Source organism: Pelophylax lessonae (assembly GCF_965119305.1).
Source record: "Pelophylax lessonae genome assembly, chromosome: 5".
NCBI classification, from domain to species: Eukaryota; Metazoa; Chordata; class Amphibia; order Anura; family Ranidae; genus Pelophylax; species Pelophylax lessonae.
Genome location: NC_138772.1, coordinates 479559470 through 479573467, shown reverse-complemented (window position 1 = coordinate 479573467; position 13998 = coordinate 479559470).

Sequence of the window (13998 nt, the reverse complement as noted above, 5' to 3'; positions counted from 1 at the left end):
GATTTTCCGGCAAGCTCCAGGCAAGCAAAACTAAAGGTCCCCATGGACCTTCAGAGCGCATGCCGGTTTAGGAGATATTAATTGTACCTACAGGTAAGCCTTATTATAGGCTTACCTGTAGGTAAAAGTGTCAAAAAGCGGGATACTACCGCTTTAAGGCCTCTGTCTTCTAATAGTTCACTTTGAAATTTCTCCCCACCTCAATTTCCTTAAAAGTTTGCATGAGAGAAGGTAAAAAAATATGCAGAAATTATTTTTTCCTGCTAGTAGAACAAAGAAGTTTGCTGTGCCTTGTTTACACTTGTGAAATTTGTCATGCTTCTGTCATCACGAGACAATTCACGGTGAGGAATTCCATTATGGTCTCTTGGCCCTTAGCACAACTGTGCAAAGCGCTTGTAGTTGCAGGTGCTTATTTTGGTGCTTTATTATTGTTATTATTTTGGTGTTTATGGACCCATACAGAAATGTGTCAAGAAAACACATTAAAAATGCAGATGCAAAAGTGTGAACCTTGCCTTAAGGTGGTTTCCTGCACTGCTAGCCTGCAGTAGTAGGGGTCAGTTCACTGACCATGTTTGCCATTTTGACTTTCAACAGGATTGTTGTTCTAAGCCTAGGCCTATAACTTCCCCCTGCCTCTTCCCACTCTAGAACCCCAAAGGACCTTTCTTCCATGACCCTGCTCATACAGAATTTAGGATGAACCAATGTATAGTTTTTTCTCCATCATACCAATACTACCTAAATTTAACACTTAGCACAGTATTACCTGAACGTTTTCTGGAGAGCTTGACTGAACTCTAACTTTTCGATTACACGTCTAGCTTTTAAAAGCATTTCCTAACTTGATTATAGAGAATAAAATGCCATGTTATTATTAGACAGAACATATAATATAAGCACCTTGTAGAAAAGCATAAAATGGATGTAATATAATATTTTTTTCAACTCCTGTTGCTAGCAAAATCATACTATTTTAAAGGAAACTTTGCTATTTCTTAAATTAATGGCTGTTTTATGCAGTGACTATGTTATTTATTCTGAATGTTTAAGCAAAATGCTTAACATTTACTCTCCTGTGAATTTCTGGCAATTTCCTGACCTATGGTTTTGTTGTTCGTGAAAGATAATGAATATGTTTACGAACATAAAAACTTCGAAGTTGAAAAGGGTTGTATAGGTAAAAGGTTTTTTTTTTACCTTAATGCATTCCCTGCATTAAGGTGAAAAGACTTTAATAGTAGCACACCCCCCAGCCCCCCCATAAATACTCACCTGAGCCCGATCTGGATCCAGTGCTGTGCACAACTGCAGCAGCTCTTCTCCCCTATCCCCCTGCTCAAAGGCTTGGCTGAGAGTAATGGGAGCCATTGGCTGAGAGCGGAGGATGGGGCAGAACCGGGATGTATGTCTGAATCTGTTAAGAAGTCCGCACAAGTGCCATAGGCGTGCGCACAGGGTGTGCAAGGTGTGCCTGGGCACACCCTAATCACCCCATGTACATAAACATTATCACTTTTTGTGCTGGCAGGAAGATGGGAAAAATCTCTCTCTTACTGACTCTGCCATAAGAGAAGTCTTTAGCTACTTACCTTTCAATGTGGTGAGATAAATGTGCTGGGGTCATATATATGTAGACACACACAAACACGTTTGTTTGAGCTTTGGGGTGCACACACTAATTTAATAGGCTGCACACACCTATGACAAGTGCCTTAATAAAACAAGGGGGAGGAGCCAGGAGTGTTAGCAGGGGACCCCAGAAGAGAAGGATCGGGCTAATATGCAAAACCATTACACAGTGCAGATAGGTATAACATGTCCTAGGGGACAAGGGGAGTATAACTGGATGAATCAACGACTGAGTAGGCTTAAAATTTAACTGCTTGTTGAGTGAAGTTTTGCTTATTTTGTTAGGTCCCCTCCTAGCCTCACAGGTCCCTGATCCAAAAGCAGCAAAATTACAGCTGTGATTCCTCATCAGAGCCACACATCTGCTCATCAAAATCTTTCTGCTGGGCGCATGCATGCCACAACACTCTTTAAGACTGTGTGTGTGTTTGTGGGGGGTAAACAAATTATATATACAGTGGCAAGAAAAAAATACGTGATCCCTTTGGAATTAACTGGCTTTCTGTAGTGAGTTGCCATAAAGTTTGATCTGATTCTCATCTAAGTCACGACAATAGACAAGCACAATAGGGGAGATTTACCAAAACTCAAGTGTGCAAAACTGGTGCAGCTCTGCATAGAAACCAATTAGCTTCCAGATGTTTTTGTCAAAGCTTAATTATACAAGCTGAAGTCAGAAGCTGATTGGCTACCATGCACAGCTGAACCAGATTCTGAGTGCTCAAGTTTTAATAAATCTCCCCTAATGTGCTTAAGCTGATAACTAGTGTTGCGCGAACGGACTGTATTATTCGGGTTCGTACCGGATTATTGGATTTTTGCTACCCGGACACGGACCCGAAAACTTTACTGTACGTTCGGGTTTAAAATCCGTGTTCGGTAATTTTATTTCCTGTTTTGTATGTAATGGCGCGCTTTTAATGGCGGGCTTTCAACAACCAATCAACAAGCGTTTAACTGGTGTGCCTTAAGCCATCCCAGCCATGCCTACTAATGTATTAGTAGCTGTGATTGGCCATCTGAAGCATGTGACCCATGTCTTTATAAGTTCGAGAGACACAGCGCGGTGCGTCATTCCGCTGTAGTGTAGGGATAGAGCACGCATCATACGTGCTGGCTGCTGATTAGGGACAGACAGTGAAAAATTGTGCCCGAAAAGAATGCAGGGACAGGTCGGAGTATAGGCAGGGAAAGTTATTTGAGCATTTTAGGGACAGGCTGGAGAGATTAGGCAGGGACAGAACAATCGTCCGTTAGCAATCTACATCGATTTTGCAGTGTGGGGGGTGGTGCAGTGAACAATCTTTTTGCCCTCACTTGAGCCCACTGAGGAGGAGGAGGGAGAAAAAAATATATTTTTATCAGTCTGTTGTGTGCAGCGTTCAGCTATATTTTACTACAGATTGCTGTTCTAATCTTTATGCATGCTAATAATCTGCTGGCTTTGGCAGCTGCCGCTTGACATTGCATGCTGTTGCCTAATCTATCATCAACCAAGACTCCCAGATCTTTCTCCATTTTTGATTCCCCCAAGGGTTCCCCTCCTAACGTGTATTGTGTTTTTATGTTTTTAGTCCCCAAGTGCAAAACCTTACACTTCTCCACGTTAAACCTCATTTGCCATGTCGTTGCCCACTCCGTTATTTTGTCCAGGTCATTCTGTAGGATATCTGCTAACTTGTGCTGATTACTGGGTGGCCACGCTGCTGGATCCCCGTTACAAGGACAACGTACCATCCTTAATTCACTCACTGGAGCGTGATCGCAAGATGCGCGAGTACAAGCGCACGCTGGTAGACGCAATGCTGCTGGCATTTCCACCTGACAGCGGGGCCACAGTGGAAGCACAAGGGCAAGGCAGAGGAGGAGGAGGAGGAAGAGGTCGCCAACGCAGCCAGGGCACCGCCAGCACCTCAGAAGAACCCTTCAACTTCTAGGTCTCCAAATTGGGCACATGGCCTGAGCTTGCCCTTTACGCCTTGGAGGTTCTGGCGTGCCCTGCAGCCAGTGTATTATCTGAACGTGTATTTAGCATGGCTGGGGGCGTTATCACAGACAAGCGCAGCCGCCTGTCCAGAGACAATGTGGACAAGCTCACGTTCATTAAAATGAACCAGGCATGCATCCCACAGGACTTTTCCGTACCTTGTGCAGAATAGAGATGGATACCGAACTTACCCAGCCATTGAAAAACTGAAAAACTAAGTACCTGCGCTGCTTAAACCGAAACCATAAACATAAACATCAGTTGTGCTAATAAATAAATATCATCATAAAGTGCTCGTGCAAATAACTGTGCAACTGTGTATATAAATATAGTGTTACACTAAATATAACAGCATAAATATTATAAATAAACTCATATGTGTGACATATCATATATCAAAAGTAATTATAAATATAAAGTTCATAACAATAAATATCTTCCAAACTGAATAAAGTGCAAGTCTCTTGTGCTACTATAAGTGCTCCGTGCTCAAGGTATATGGTTAAAGTGCCGGTGCTCAGTCCTTGTGAGTTAGTGCTCCCCTCTCGGTCCCACACTCACCAGAAGCAGAGAGTAATATCGCCTTAAAACTGGTTGTATAAGGTAACCGCCTCTTATGGATCACCAACAGATATAAGCTGTAGATCTCCTGTGCCTCTATATCCAGGTAAATATCCAGGTGATGCTCCCCAGTATCATAAAAAGAAAAGGGCCATCATCGTGCAGTATGTTCTAAAAGGTTTATTTACCACGCAATAAAAAGATACACTTACAAAACATAAAGAATCAATCCGCCTTTAGCAAACCCATGGGACGCCAAACGAATGGCCGTGCGTTCCACCCGTGTAACCGGAAGCCGGAAGCCGGAAGAGGTTGCAGCCGGAAATGACGTACTACGTGTTCGGACGGCTTGACGCGTTTCGCTCCGCCAATCAGAGCGTTCTCAACCCAGCCATTGTTATATTTTTGATCTTTCTCACTCTTTTGGGGTGTACCTAATTTAAAATGACTGAAAAAAGGCAGTGTTGGCTACCTCGTCCCCCTCCACAGCCGCTTCCACCTACACCGCCACATCCACCGCCACCTCAACCTCCCTCCTACTCCATATGGGCCTCGTCCTTCACAGATGAAGAAAATTGTTTTATTTTTCTGTTTTTTTTTGTTGTTTAAGTTATTTCCCTATCCACATTTGTTTGCAGAGCACTTGCCATGCTCTTAACTACATTTTGCTGCCATTTGCAGCACTCTAGCCCTTTCCATTGGTGTTTTAGAGCCATTTTAGTGCCTGAAAGTTCGGGTCCCCATTGACTTCAATGGGGTTCGGTGTTCGGGTAAAGTTCGGAAAAAGTCCGGGACACGGACCCGAACTTTTTTTTCAAGTTCGGCCGAACCCGCCGAACACGGACATCCAGGTGTCCGCTCAACTCTACTGATAACAATCAAAAAATTCTAACATTCATATTGCTGGAGGAAAAGGTAAATTAACCCTTGGCGGTAATAGCTTATCAAACCTCCTTTGGCAGCCACAACTTCAAACAAGCACTTTTGGTTTTTGGAGACCAGTGGCTTCTTCGGTGGTGTTCTGCCATGGACACCCTGTCTGTTCAAAGACCCTTGTATGGTAGACTCATGGACAGGGATGTTTGCCAGTTCCAGTGATGTCTTCAAGCTTTTAGCTGTTACTTGTGGGTTTTTCTTTACCTCATGGAGGATGTGCCTTGGGAGTCATCTTGGCTGGGTGCCCACTTCTAGAAAGAGTAGCCACAGTACTAAACTGTCTCCATTTATAGACAATGTATTTATCAACTAATGAATGCCTAAACGCTTTGAGATTGCTTTGTATCCCTTTCCAGCTTTATGCAGATCAACTATTCTTGATCATATGTCTTCAGAGAGCTCCTTTTTTGCAAGACATGTTTTATATCAGCTGATGCTTCTTATGAACAGCAATCCTAAAAATTTTGAGCGTCTTTTATCTAAAGTGTCAAAGTAGCTCTAAACCACAAACAATTATTCATAGACACCACTAAGGTTTTGGCCTCTTGTCATGTGGCATTGTTGTCAGACTTCCTGCAGCTCAATAATGATGACTGGGATGACATGACCACCTGATACAATTTAAATTTCTCCATAGAATTTATTACACCCCAGCTAAACTGGCGAGAATTTTTACAACATACCCCTCGAACTGTTGGAGATGTGCTGCCCCTGGGGCAGATTTTATGCACATTTTTTGGCACCCATGGATTGTGTTAAGTCAGTCACTACAATTTCCATTAGACCCTCTGGAGAAGTGTGTTTGCTGGGCCTGGTAGATCCGTTGGCATCTGAAAAGGTGATCTGCACGCTGTTTACCTTGTTACTGTATTATGCATGTAAACTAATTATTTTGTCATGGAAGTATCCTTTGGCTTCTACCATTATGGCTTGGAAGGCCTTAATAAATAATACCTTGCTGCTATACAATGACACATATGCCAGTAGAGGGGTGACTTCTAAATTTGAAAAGATATGCGGCGGTTGGATAAATGACAATTCTAAAGCTTTAGATTGATCATCTAAAGATGAAAGGTTTAATAAAAATAAAGGTTATAGCTTTTGTACATTCCACCTCAATGGATACGAGGATAAAATAAATTAATTATAAACTATTAACAAAGTTGTAATATGTTCCATCAAAACTACATAAGATCGATTTAGAAGTATCACCTTTATGTTGGAGGGATTGTGGGAGTGAGGAAACTCATGCTCATATATGGTGGTGCTGTCCTTTGATTCAGCCATATTGGAAAGAAGTGTTGAGCTTAAGTAGGAAGATCAGCAATGTAGAGTTTAGGGAAGATCCTTGGCAATGCCTGTTCCATGCTACAGACGAGTCAAGAAAAGAACATATAGAGTAGCTATTATTCCATTTCTGTTAAATGCACTGAAAGCACTAATCCCAAAATATTGGAAGTTAAAGAAAATACCGACAATGCAGGATTGGTTTAGGGAAGTGGATAGAACCAGGTTCATGGAAGAATATATATATATATATATATATATATATATATATATATATAAAATATATCTGCAAAGTGATTATAGATTGAGATTTTATAAAACTTGGAGAAGTTGGCTTAAGTTTAAACAGTCCTCAATTTATATGAGTTATATGGGCAATGAGAGCCCCTCTTAAGAGGAGAAGGGTGTGGGGGGGATAGGGGAAATCCCTTGAGGGGGTAATAATATAATTGAAAATCGTGAGACTAAATTTTATCCAACTACGTTTTGATCCCCCGCTTTCCCCCCCTTTCTTTTTCCCTACCCCTCTCCTCTCCCCTTCCCCCTCCCCCCACCCCCCTTTTGTTTTTTATACTGTATACTGTGACTGTGGTTTAAATCTGGGTAGGGAACATGTTAAACAGGATGGAATCGGGGAGATGACTTATGTAGTTATCTTGAGATCCACCCCTTAATTAATCACCAATAAATAAATAATTCATGATTTAGAGGTATTTAGGGGTTTTATGGTTAATTTAGGGAGTTTTTTTGTTTGTAATGAATTGATGGGTGGGAGATTTAGAAGGAAGAGAGTGGGTATTTTTTTATTCTTTAGATGTGTGGAACCGGGGAGTTTCCCAGTATGGCGAACCCAGTTCTCTATTCCTACACTAGTAAATATTTGTCTCCAATTAAATTTATTTTTTTCTTCCCCTCTTTAGATTTATGGGAATATATGGTTAATAAAGGGGAGTGTTTCTGTATGTAGTGTACTCACTGGTCGAGGATTTAGGAAGAAGGTAATAGGTATATCTGATTTATAAAAGGTGGAACCGGGGGGATCTCTAGTCTTTCTCCCTTCCTATATTAATACATATTGTTTTCACTTTGTCCTCCCCCACTCTTTTTTTTTCCCCTGACCCTTCACCCTTTTCATGCCCCTTTCCCCTCCCTCTCCTCCCCTCAAGGCAGGGGGCCTTGGTAACCATTTGGTTTAGATGCTAGGGGTATCCCTAAGGGGCTGTCATTGGACTTTCTAATGTGTTCTTTCTGTGCTCTTCATTTATTGCTTTCCATGCATCTTGTCACAGTTTTGGTTTGGGAGCTGCATTGTTCACTGGTGCTGTTATATTTCTGTTCAAATGTTCATGTTTGTAACTTTATTATGAAAATTTAAAAAAAAAAAAAGTAGCTCTAAACCACACCTCTAATCTCCCTGCAATAATTGATGTAAACTGGACATATAGAGGAAATGGACTTTAATGGCACGACACTATAGTACTGTAGTAGTGTCGTGCCATAAAGGTCCATGTTCTCTATATATTCACTTTACATTGTCTAATCTATGATGAGGCATGGTGTATTTGAGTATGTCCACAGGGCCACTATGTACTGACATATAAGATTGACTCTACATTTCATTAATTGGACTCCAGGTGTGCAAACTACTGACCCAATTAGCTTTCATTTAAATAATTGGGCTATGGGATCACTAACTTTTTTCCTCCAGCACTGTGAATGTTTAAATGTTGTGTTCAATAAAGATACAAGCATATCAAACTGTTTGTGTGTTATCAGCTTGAGCACAATGTGTTTGTCTATTGTTGTGACTTAGAGAAGAATAAGATCCCATTTTATGGCAATTTACTTCTGAATACCTACTTTACCAAGGAGGTTCACATACTTTTTTTGCCACTGTAACTGCACTAAAGAGATTTTTACTTTGCTTCCTCTGCTGAGTAGATACATCCCCTTGGTTTGTCCTGTGGCCTAATATACTGGCACATAAAGTGATGGGAAATCCAAAAAAAAGAAGGTGGGGTGAAATCTTCAATTGTGGACATCTATTCCAGTGGCAACTGTCTCATTTCCTGTTGTGTCTTGGGGACAGAACATAAACAGAAATCTCCTTGATGCAATTACTATGGAGCGTTTCCAACAAATCTGAATATGTATAGAATCTTTTGCAGAGGAAACTTTAATGTAAGCAAGCCTGTCATCTACTTGAAACTAAAATTCTACCTAAAAGTTTACATCAATAGGTTCCAATAGACTCAATAGAAAACCTTTGATCTTGGTTACATTTTGTTGCTACTATCTAATTCAAGGCTCGTCTCCTGTTGCTAAGTAGGCCCAACCATTATTCCCTTGTATAAAGAAGTTTCGGGCACTGAGACAGTCTCACTGGACAGAGAACTGGTGGGCAGCACTTCACACTAAGAATCAGGGTTTAAAAATAACCTGTGTATAGAATATGGAAGGATTGGAAGGCAAGGATTTTATTGGCACAATAGTATTAAAAAAATCAATTTTTATTGATAAATTCTTATAAAAGCAAGGAGATACAGTAAAATATAAATATTAGCCTTAGATAAGGCACACATAGATTTGCTGTAGCAGTAAAGTTAGTAGATGCTTAATACAGAATATCCAACTATATATGACAAAAACTCTTGGTACTAAAGTATAGGTAAATACTTCACATTAAGGGGATCTAACGAAGGGTGACAGAAGATGATACTGCCGTCCAACAAGATCGGTTGATGCTGTATTCAGTTATTCATATTGTTAATATTCACATTGCTCTACATGTTTCGCTACAATTAGCTTCGTCTGGAGCATTATAGTAAAGTATTCTGTATATTGCTGTAAAGGAGAGAAAACGCGAATAGCGCCAAATGTAGCTAACGAGGAGGGTGTCGTGGATCAAAACAGGAGTGTATGGAGCATGTAGTGGAATGAAAAATAAGCCATTTGAGATATAGCATCCAAAGGTTAGTGGATGCTTAGCTGACATCAGTCAGCCATAATAGAAATAGGTAATATGGCACAGATCCAGACTGTAAATCCAAAAAGTGGGTACATAAACACTCCTGTGTGGACAAACGAAGAACCCTTCCCGGATGGGGAACCGCCACCATTAACCTGTGTATAGACTAGGCACACTAAAGTATTTACATATTCCCCTCTGTAGCTGAGGCATTGTGAAAAAATACATCTTCAAAGTTCATGACACAGGCAGTGAAATCTAAGTTTCTTACCCCTTCGCTAAGGAGTCATTTATACCAGCAGCTGTACTAAAAGCATGGCCACTTATGTGTGCTGGGAGGAACACTGCCAATGTGCCAATTATGTTCACTTTTTTTCAAGCCAGAGCTTTATTGAAATGTAACAACTGACATTTAATTCAGTTCTATTCAATGCAGCGGCGTTACAATGTGATGGTTTCTATCTCAAAACGCTGCACTGATTTAAAAAAATGCATGTAATAGTTGTTTTCAGCCTTTCTCACAGCAGCCTATTGATGTGAACTGACTTTAAAGGCAAATTGCCATGTCTAGGAGTTGGGACTATGCCCAGTGTAGTAGTCTCAACTCTCAGACATGGCAATTTGCTTATAAAGTCAACCTTGCCCAACATGGCCCAAGGCAAATGCTGTGAACAGACATTTTTGAAGAACATAAGCTTGGCGGTATCCAGCTCTCTAATGTAAACACAGACCAGGTGCTTCTAAGCTGTTTAAACTGACTGATACTGAATTTTAGAATTTTGGTTTGTGATCTTCGAGAATCTTGGAGATGAATTACTTCACAAAATATACAGCTACAGAGGTTATAGAGGGCCCTTTAACTGTCTTTTCTAAATATGTAAATACTTTTATGTCTGTAGTCCAGGTGGTCGTGAGATTTGAGGATGGATATGAAGCCTAAAGCTGGCAGCAAACAATCCCATCTATTATTTAAGGGAAATCACACATATTACCAACATTTAGATAAGTGAGTTGAACATTTTTCATTAGATCTCTACAAATTATAAAGCTTACCACCCCACTTACAATCTTTCCATTCCGTCAATTTTGTTTTACATTTTGATTGTAATATATATACAAATAAATTACCCCACAACTGTTATTTTACAGTATATGGGCTGGAACCCATCGACATTTACAGTATTGCCATATATACTGTAGGTGGCAAGCCTATGATCCTCATTATAGTCTGTCACTGTTCTGTGCTGTGAAAGACAGAACTACATATATAGCCGAGAATGCCAGGGGATGATATGATGAGACGTAATGAAAGGCAATGACTTGGTTGATAGATGTGATTTAAAGTGACTAATGTCTCGATAGATGCACTAAATGGATGTGCAGGGGGAGTTCCCTTGGCTGAAATATTGAACATCAATAAAGAAAAGTAATAATGCACTACCTGAGATCACTTTAAGAGTGGCTCTTTAAATACAGTAGAACAGAGATTATTTAGGGACATCTATTCATTTACTACTATGGATCCAGGTGTTATCTATAGGTAGCCATGGGAAGCACATTGAAAGTGGCCCAGAACTGTGGTGATGTCATAGTGGCAATGTTGTCATTTTAATTGTGGTGGATGATTGGGGACTTCTGACCAATGAACTCTTGCTTTTTTCCCACTGTTATTCTTACATTCTTGATGAACATTCTTTGCAAGCCGTGTTTATCATTTTCATAGGTCTCATTTTTCATATACTTCACTGTTAAATATCTTAAATGTTTTGTAACAAGTATTTAGACACGTGATGTGTCAAGTTATCTACAATTTTTAATGATTTGAATAAACTTACAATTTTTATACAACAGGATGTGTGGCAGTCTACATAGTCCCACCCAAATAGGGGGGGGGGGGTTGCCTTTTGCTCTTGTCTAACAGGGATGATGGCAACCCACATCCTGGATTCCGAATAATTGGGGAATTTCTACATTTATTTATAGCAAAGGAGGGGTGAACCATGCAAACAAAGCCAAGTGTATAAAATGACTTAGGTTCCACTTTAAACTCTGGGGAGGACCCATGGCAGTCGAAACCTTGAGCCCCCCTCATAGGTTTCTGAAGGTTTCTTATGCATGCTCTCTAGTGAGATAACATTGAACCATGTAGTGTGCTCGTCGATGATGATGAGAAGATGAGTGGCTACAGACCAAGAAGAATGTCTACCATAGAAGTGATTGGGCAACCACTGGGCCTCACTTTCCACCATTGAAGTGAATTGATGTCCACCAAGCCACCCTGCCCACCAAAGAAGTGAAAGAGTAGATGCCAGGCCAAGTTGCTTGACGTTTCTTGTATTTGCAGGGCCTTATACCAACCTTTTTTCCTCCCATTGGACCTTGCCTATTTTTAACCTTGCATACAGTATTTAACAATACCTCTTTAAACTATGCTTGCTGTTCAGTTGAATGTAGCCACTTTCTGTTGTGCACTATGTGCTGTTTGTCACCTACTCATCAAGGTGTCCCTTATTCCTAAATTCTACAGTTGAAAGGTATGCTGTTAATGAGCATATTAATGTACAGAGGGAGAGGGCACAGGAACCTTCTGTTTCCAACTACGTAAACATACATAACATTCTTTTGTAAAGTAGCAGCTGAGCCAAAGTGGTTAGTTTTATTTTGGTGGAATGAAAAATGTCACTAATTTCCTCTATATCCCATTCCCATATACACAGCAGACGAATAGGATACATGTGTCCTCTGGAGTAGCAGTTCCTGTTTCTTATAACTCAGATGCCTGTTCCGTTACTCATGATAGTCCACTGGCGCCTAGGAATGTTCACTGGAGAAAGCAGAATACCTTTTAAATGCATTCCATGCCTCGGTAATGCTGAAAAGCTGCCCAAGCTGCCTATTTTCAGACATCTGTTTTCCAGTTCATATGTTTAGATTATATTTCTAATTCCTAGCTTTGCCACATTTCCCACTTTCCTGTTTTCGGTTTTGCTCGCTCCAAGTGTTGACGCTGGCTATAACAGCAAGTCAAAGAAATGTATTCGCTGGCAGTGCAGAATTCAGCAGCCAGCACCTCATTTACAGTAGTTCACAGGAGTGAAGAGACTCTTGCCTCCACACCGGGCTGGAATAACTTAGCTGAATGGGAATTCTCAGAACTAAGTATGAGGGTTTAGGCTGGCACACTACTTAATGCAATATGCAACACTGAATATTGAAAGAAAGCTGGGCAGGATCTAGAATTGTAACTAAAGCATATCTGACCCCCCACCAAAATAAAAACAAACACAAAAAAATAATAATAATTATATATATATATATAGACAGACCCAACCAGGACAGGGGCTTTTGGAGGTGACTGCAGGGTAGCCTCCTACCTACTGACTATGGGCCCTGGTTTTTAAAGGAGCACTACCTTTTGGGAGGTGTGTGCCTGGAGGACCCTTGGTCTTGCTTCGGATTTGGGTCTATGTCTCCCCAAAACACACATATTTGGGTTCTTTATGCCCAAATCATCAATGACTGCTTTAGACTGTGAGACTCAGAGCAGATGTTAATATGATCAGCTCAAACCAACCTGATACTGGAGTCTCCTGCTATAGTCTGTTTATTAAAGTGTTATGTGTTTATTGTTAAGTATGTCTTTCCCATTGTGTGCCTCCTGGGTGTGCATTCCCATTGTTACTGTGAGTCACCTATTGTTTCTATCTATCTGCTCATCTATCTGCTCATCTCTTGGAGATGTGATTAATATTGTGTCCACTTTACCTTGTTATTGAACCATTGTGGGATATTTATGTTTATGATGATGTACAATGTACTTTGTGTATCCAGGGTACTCGGCTTTTTTAAGTGACTAGTTGTTAATTAGTTAATCTTAATTAGATCACTGTCAACTAATAATTTCTAGATGTGGATTAGCATACTGTTTATATTGGCCGTTCCTTAGCTATGTTAATTATATTCATGTTTACAGTTTGCATGGTTAGGATAATGTGATCAAATTCTCATCTAATCTTGCATGGTATATATTCTGCATGAGTTTACAATAAAGTCAGTTCCAGTTCCAGTTTGTACCTAAGCTAGTGTTGTCTATATCTATATCCTGTAATAATGGGTTCTTTGGTCCAGACTAGAGTAAGCTGTATATTGTCGGAGGCAACCAAGCTGGCTGCTGGACAGTTCTGTCACAACATATATACAGTATTACAGCCTACCACACCTTAGATATGGAGGCTTCTTTGGTTTTCTGTTTTTGGGCTTTTTGTTCCTTTACTTTTGCAAAGTGATCTGGCTAGAAACACACTTCCTCTTTTAGCCCCGTTCACACCGGAGCAACTTGTCACGCAACTTGACAGGTCAAATCAGTGCAACGCCACCCTGCGGTGCATTGATTTGAAAAAGTAGCTCCTGCACTACTTTTGGCGATTTCAGTTGTGACTTGCATAGACATCTGTGCATGAAGCCACAAAGATGTCTACCAAGTCGCCCCTGAAGTCGCACTGACATGTGGCTTTAAAGTCGTGTGATTTAAGATGAAGTTGCACAATTTCAAAGCCACATTCAACGTGGGCTTAGGGTAGTTCTTCTATCTATTGAGCTATCTGTTGAGGACCAATGGAGACAT